We start from the raw sequence: 7,930 nt of genomic DNA, 5'->3' as shown, positions 1-7,930 counted from the left end.
CTCAAAAAGTGTGTGTTTTTGATTTTGTGGAATTGTGTTAGAATGTTTACAAAATAAAGAGTAGATATGCATGCCTTGATGAGCGAGTGAAACACTTAACCCAGAGAGAAGTTGTGAGAGTGTGATTAAGCTTGCAGGTAAAAGAATGAGTCAACATTGAAGTACAACGGAAAAGTTCGGAGAGGGAAATCGAACATTTTGACACGAAAGTAATTATCAAGTGTGGAAGCATCAGTTGTGTTGTGGAGAATAAGAAAAATTCATAGGTGTCCTCTCGTTTTCTCGTCCATCACTTGAGGACAAGTAATGAGCTAAGTTTGGGGTTGTGATCGGCCACCAATTTCACCTCGTTTCTATGTTCTGATCAATGGAAAAACACTTCATTCCGTGGTAGTTTTAATCGTTTTAGTCTTGTTCTTTCTAGTTTTGCGTAATTTCATATTTGAGTTTTATGTGTTATCTTTTCTAGTTTATGTTGGTTTTTCTATTGCTTTTGATCTTGTGTTGGTAGTGTTTAAGTGTTGCAGGAACAGGGCAAGATTCGAGTCAAGGAAAAGTGGTTTTTGGCGAGACAGAGCTGTGACACGGCCACCCGTGTCCTGTGACACGGCCGTGTCACACTTGCTGAAGGAAAATATTGCAAAATCTTGGAACCATGAAGTCAGAAGTCTGACACGGCCACCTGTGTCCCATGACACGGCCGTGTCAGACGTGTGCGCAGAAAAAATTGTGTTTTAAATCTTTGGACTTTGTCACTTAAGGAGGGGCATAATGGACTTTTCATAAGAGAATATTTGCTGAGAGTTATTTAGTCACCGTTTGGAAAGGAAAAAAGCACTTTTTGATAGTAGTCAAACGTGAAAGGAAGATTGAGAGCACTAGGGCTTGAAGCGAAGAACTCTTCAAGAGCATCCGCGATTGAAGATCAATTCCGAGTCAACCAATTGTAATGTCTTCATCTTTAATCATTGTTATGTTAACAATTGCCATGAGTAACTAAGCTTTTACTTGTTAGGATTGATGTCCCTGGATTATGTGATGTAATGAATAATCTTTACCGTTATTTTCGAATTATCTTTATGAAATTCAGTTTATGATTAAAAGTTCTTATTGCTTCTATATATTGGAAAATATATGTGTTGATTTACGGTTGGGGTTTTGTCGGACAAACGACCTCAATGCTTTTTTAATCATAACGCTATAATTAAGAATCACTTAGGAATAAGGGTTTGATGCATAGAGATCAAATTATCCGGGCTATGTCTTTTAGAATCTTGAGATATAATTATCTTGTTAAGGAATTAAAAGAGGGTTTTAATCTCAAGAAGTTTTCACTAAGGAATTAGTGAAATCAATGTTCAGTGTCGATAGTCGAGAATTTCTAAAGTCAACCTGTTAATTGGTAATTATTTCATTACAGAGCAATTCATACATCTATCCTAACTAGTTTCATACTTTTTCATTAGTCAAAACATTTAAGCACTTTATTTTACTTAAGCTGTTATTTCAATTAAATAATCAAATTCAAATACCCCAATGACTTTTTATTCCATTGCACTATTCTAAAACGTATAATTCCTACGCAGTCCGCGAGTTCGATACTTGGGAAAATTAATCCACTTATTACTACATCGGTAAAAATAGTACACTTGCTATTTTTCCGGTCAGTTATCAATAAAGAATTAAAGACATAATTTTGATCAATATATGGATAAATGAAACTCAAATATTAGCTTATATGTAGCGGTGTCGGTGTCCTATGTTTTCAACATTATCGGTGTCAGAGTGTCCGTGTCGTGTCGTGTCCCGGCGTCCGTGTCGGAGTCTGTGCTTCGTAGGGCACAATACACAAAAAGAATGCAGTCCTATAAATACTCCCTCAATTCCTCTACTCATCATCACCAATATACAGAAAAGTCACTCTGTAGAAATCCCTAACCTACAAAAACTAAAAAATCAATATTCTGAAAGGTGAACAAAACCCTAAAATCTGACCTACGAGAGAATATTAGGGTTTTTTGTTGAATGGAAATTGTATTTCCATGGAAATAGGAGACTAAGGAATTAGAAATAGGGGTAATTTGCAGAAGAAACTTAGGGTTTGAGAAGACAAACCTGTTCAGATTCGTACTGGTTGTTTTGACGGCGTGAGTAGCTGAGAGAGGAGGAAGTTGTTTTAGTGGTGATTATTCAAGGAGTGTGTGTTTCTCTGAAGAAGAAGAGACAAAAACTTTAAAACCTAATGGCTTCAGTGCGTCTTAGCGCGAATTAATATTAGTGAAGACGACAAAAGGTTCTCACAGTCGCGACCTTGTAATTGGGTGTTTTGGGTGGCGACGGGTGCTTCATCGTCATGATGACATTTTTCAGGAAAACACGGCGACGGGTGCTTCACCGTCGTGATAAAATTTTTCACCAAAACATGGCGACAGGGGCGTTACTGTCGTGATATTTTGAGCATGTGTTGTTGTATTTTTTTTTCAAATATTGCTTTTTTAGTGGAGACGGTAGTTGTACCGTTGTGATATTTAATATTTTTTTAAAATGTAAGGGCGGTAGGTGTATACCGTCGTGATATGCGTCTTTATATTAGACTTACGAAGGCTATCTGTAACACCCCAAATTATACCCGAAATTATAATATACCGATTTATTAGTCTCATATTTCCGGTCTAATCTTAATTACTCGGAAAATTCCCAAAACGCTAAATATTAACTCATTAATATTTTTAATACTAAAAATATTAAAATCTTCGATTAAATATCGATCCGCTATCCCGAACTAATACTGACTAAATCGTCCCAAACTGCGAAAATTTCAATAAACCTCTCAATAAATAAATAAATAATATTATTCTTCCGACTATTCGACTAAAATCTGACTTTAACTTAATAAATCCAAATACGCCTCTTAAAATTATACCGACAATCCAAACTCGACTAAATCCAATATTTAAATCCTTTAGTAATTTAATTAACCAAAATGCCACTTCTAATAATATTCCATCGATATAATAGTTTACTCACCGATATAACCACCTATTCACCATAATATAATTACCAACCGATAATTCCGAAAATAATATAAGAATATTTAATTAAATAAATAATTAAATAATCGGGGCGTTACAACTCTCCCCCACTTAGAATTTTTCGTCCTCGAAAATTCGCCCAACACAGCCATCCTTATCATCGCGTCCTCATCCAACTTTCTCCTTCTCAAGTTGCACTTGACAACACTCCGACTATTTCTTTTTCCGATATATCCGTATCTCAACACGACTTGAAACCAAAACTCATACGTCAAACTCTCAATTATCCTGGCAACATAATCGTTACTAACTTGCCAACCATTTCAGCAATATCTTGGAACAACATCTTACGACATAGCAACAATCTTCACTCGCTCATACTTGACGATACAACATTGCTTCATCATCGCAACAACATACTCAACACCGATACACATATACGATTCTTATTTTCCATACTCGGGTGTCATTCACTAACGAAGCACCAACAACAACATCACTGCAACAGCGGCAAAATTATCATAATACCAATCTGATATCATAACTCGACTAATAACCACACAACTTACAAGAACATCCTATTACAATCAGCACTATCCACAAGAAAACTCAACACTCTGGCACATCACGTTTCGGCTGCGCGACTCTGATTATCCATCTTAATTCACTGTCCTTATCAGAGTTTCTATCAACTTATATGGTTCACAAGCTTCAGCCAAGTTTCAGTCTTTCCTCAACATCCACCACTTATGCACCATCGAGATAGTAAGATAAGTCTATAACATCCAATACAATTTCGTCTACTATCAACAAGAGATTAAGGGTGATCAAGTCCTCAATTTGTCAATAGACAGCCAACAATTATAATGGAGTATAACCATAATTACCAACTATAATAGTGTTCCTTTAGCAATTGTACTTACGTCACCAAAATACCATACTTCAACAACTTGCAAAAACATCTGAACCTGCTAACACCGACGTCTTGCAGCTACCTACTAAAACACCTATGACGATACATTACAATAAAAATTCCTTAATACCTTCATCAACACTTCTTATCATTGAAGTCATACTCATATCTTCGCATTTCCAACTCTTACCCGCGATCCATAACGTTTCAACAACTTCAACAGCTTCTAACACAGTTTCAATCACTTACCGATAACCCTACAGCAAGGTCTACAACAAATCTTCACTTAATCACTGATCAAACATCGACATCTTACGCAAGACTACTTACACAACAACTTCACATCCCATCAACAATGTTGAACACAACAACCTCCTAAATTCCATCTTCCAGAATTTAATCTTGGAGCTTAACGGTTACCTCCCGAAACATCAGGAATTTGCACCATACTTGCAGATCGACAACTGCTACATTGCTCCTCATCCTTCGAAGAGTAAACATCAATAATTCCTGATCATTCTCCTTTTACAGATGCTCCGAGCTTGTTAAATAACCAAAGCCTTGAATCCATGTCAACAAGCTCCAACAATACTTGCAACTGAAACATATCCGAGAAGCACAACTTCTCCCCCACTTTGCTCAAACTACTTCCTGTAACAAAACAAAGTACCAACAGTGTTTCACACACATGTAGTATACTAAGGAATAAAACACTGACAGCATTCAACTGTCACTGAACTCAACTGACTCGAAAACTTGGCCGGATGGACCGACCTGCTCTGATACCACTAATGTAACACCCCAAATTCTACCCGAAATTATAATATACCGATTTATTACTCAATGTCTCATATTTCCGGTCTAATCTTAATTACTCGGAAAATTCTCAAAACGCTAAATACTAACTCATTAATATTTTTAATACTAAAAATATTAAAATCTTCTATTAAATATCAATCCGCTATCCCGAACTAATACCGACTAAATCGTCCCAAAATGCAAAAATTTCAATAAACATCTCCATAAATAAATAAATAATATTATTCTTCCGACTATCCGACTAAAATCTGACTTTAACTTAATAAATCCAAATACGTCTCTTAAAATAATACCGACAATCCAAACTCGGCTAAATCCAATATTTAAATCCTTTAGTAATTTAATTAACCAAAATGCCACTTCTAATAATATTCCATCGATATAATAGTTTACTCACCGATATAACCACCTATTCACCATAATATAATTACCAACCGATAGTTCCGAAAATAATATAAGAATATTTAATTAAATAAATAATTAAATAATCGGGGCGTTACACTATCAAGTAACAGTCGCAATTTTTGTGTCTTAAAACACTAATTTTTTTGTAGTGATTTGATTTGGAATTTACAATGGAGGATATCTTTGTTTGACTATGAATAAGAGTTGGACGATGACCTTTTTCTAACGATCCACGACACTACCTTGTCCTTGGAGATAGAACATAAGTTATGTTTTCTTGAAGAAGATGGTGGTTACTATGTTGCATCTGCCTTTAAAGCTCTTTTCAGGGCAAATTTTGGTCATATTACCTCTACTAATAGTTTGGAACATATTATGTCTTCTATTTGAGATAGTTGGGCTTCCTCTAAAGTGTTAGTTTTTCCCTGACACATCCTCCAAGAAAAGATCGCAATAAAAAAGAAATTTTTCGACGGAGAATCATTTTACTCACACGGTTTTTCTTGTGGGTTAAGTGTTGTTCACTACAAAAAAACTCCTCCCCAGCGACATATTTAGCGACGTGGAAAACACGTGGCTCCAAAATGCTTGTTGCGACGTGAGTTTAACATCGCAACCTGTATTTTAATATTAAATCACTTTACAGCCTTAAAGTAATTAGAAGTCAGACATGGGATAATGTGAAAGGCAGTTGCGACGTGGGATACACGTTGCTACATTAAATACATAAATTAATGCATTAAAAGCCATAACGTTCAAATAGGGGGAATATTCAAATTTTTGCAAAATTTGGTTGTGACGTTAGTAACACGTCGCTACCTTTAGAAATCAAAAACAACGTTCCACTGAAGTGACACAGTGGCAGCTTTGCAGGCAGAAGCATTGATGAATGTTACTGTTGCCATGTTGCGACGTGTATCTCACGTGGCAAATAGCGATGTCTATCCACGTCGCTACATTGTCTATTAATCTAACCATTTCACTTCCCTCCACCACCATTCACGAACAACTTACCATTTTTTTCTTCTGCAAACGAAACCAGAGCCCTTTCTCTCCCAAAATCCCCTCCTAAAATCCAACCCTTCTCTCCCAAGATCAATTCAATCCCAATGTTTTTTTATATCAAAGGTAGTTAAGGTTACATTTGATATTTTGTTTATTTTCTTATAATTTCATTATATATTTTGTTTTTAATTTTTGATTTTTTTGTATAGGTTTAGTAGATTGAAGAAGGTTGTAGATTGAAGAAGGAGGAGTAGATTGAAGAAGAGGTAAGTTATTTTTGTCTATTGTAGTATATTTTAAATAGATTTATTAGGTATATTTTTAGTAGATTTATTAGGTATGTTTGTTGAAAATAAAATTTGTATTGTTTATTAGATACGTTTGTTGATATGTTTGTTTATTAGATATGTTTATTTGATATGTTTATTAGATATGTTTGTTTATTAGGTATATTATAAAGTTTTAATTTTTAATTTTTATTATATATATTATTTATTATAATGAGTAATATTATACTATATTTAAAAAAAAACAGAATATATATTATATTTATATATTTGTTTATTAGATATGTTTATTAGATATGTTTGTTTATTAGGTATATTATAAAGTTTTCATTTTTAATTTTTATTATATATATTATTTATTATAATGAGTAATATTATACTCTATTTAAAAAAAACAGAATATATATTATATTTATATATTTGTTTATTAGATATGTTTATTAGATATGTTTGTTTATTAGGTATATTATAAAGTTTTCATTTTTAATTTTTATTATATATATTATTTATTATAATGAGTAATATTATACTATATTTTAAAAAAACAGAATATATATTATATTTATATATTTTTTTATTAGATATGTTTATTAGATGTGTTTGTTTATTAGGTATATTATACTATATTTTAAAAAAACAAAATATATATTATCTTTTTATATAGAATTTAATTTTTATTATAAATTTAATTTTTGCATATATAGAAATTAAATTTTTTATGTTTATAATAAAAAGATAATATTTTTATATTATGAATTATGAAAATAAAATATTAAAAAGAGAATATTTTTATACATATAAGTTATGAATTTTTTATGTTTATATAAAATAAGTTATTTTTTTGAAAAATAGAAATATAAACAAACTATAATTAAAAATACATCATTTTTATATATATTTGATAAAAATAGTTTTATTAAAAAAATTCTAATAGAATATGTTTTATATGTAATATATATTATTGTTTTTAAAAATAGAAATTATTATTAAAAATAATATACATATTAATCTTAATGAGTTTAGAAGTTATGTTTACAATATATTATTAATATTTAAAAATAAAAAATAAAAAATAAAATATTATAAATTTACATTTTGTAAATAGAATATATTATATATTTAATAAAAAATTATATTTATTATCTTTATAAACTATTGTGTTATATGAGTAGTACTTTTTAATATGTAATATATATTTATATGGTACATGTTTAATAGTTGAATCAAAAATAATATTTTTAATAATAGTAAATATTTAACAGTAGTATTTTTATTAAATAATATTTCCAATATGTGTAGCTTAAAATGTGTAGTTAATAAAGTAGTAACTTTATGGTTAACATATGTTCAATATAACATGTGTAGTTAAAAATATTAGTAGTATTGTTATTAAATAATATTTTTAAGAATAGTAAATAATAACTAGTATACGTCTAAGAATAATATTAAGTTGATTAATATTACTAACT

Source organism: Vicia villosa, linkage group LG4, assembly GCF_029867415.1.
Source record: "Vicia villosa cultivar HV-30 ecotype Madison, WI linkage group LG4, Vvil1.0, whole genome shotgun sequence".
Taxonomy (NCBI): domain Eukaryota; kingdom Viridiplantae; phylum Streptophyta; class Magnoliopsida; order Fabales; family Fabaceae; genus Vicia; species Vicia villosa.
Note: the sequence above shows the minus strand (reverse complement) of the source record.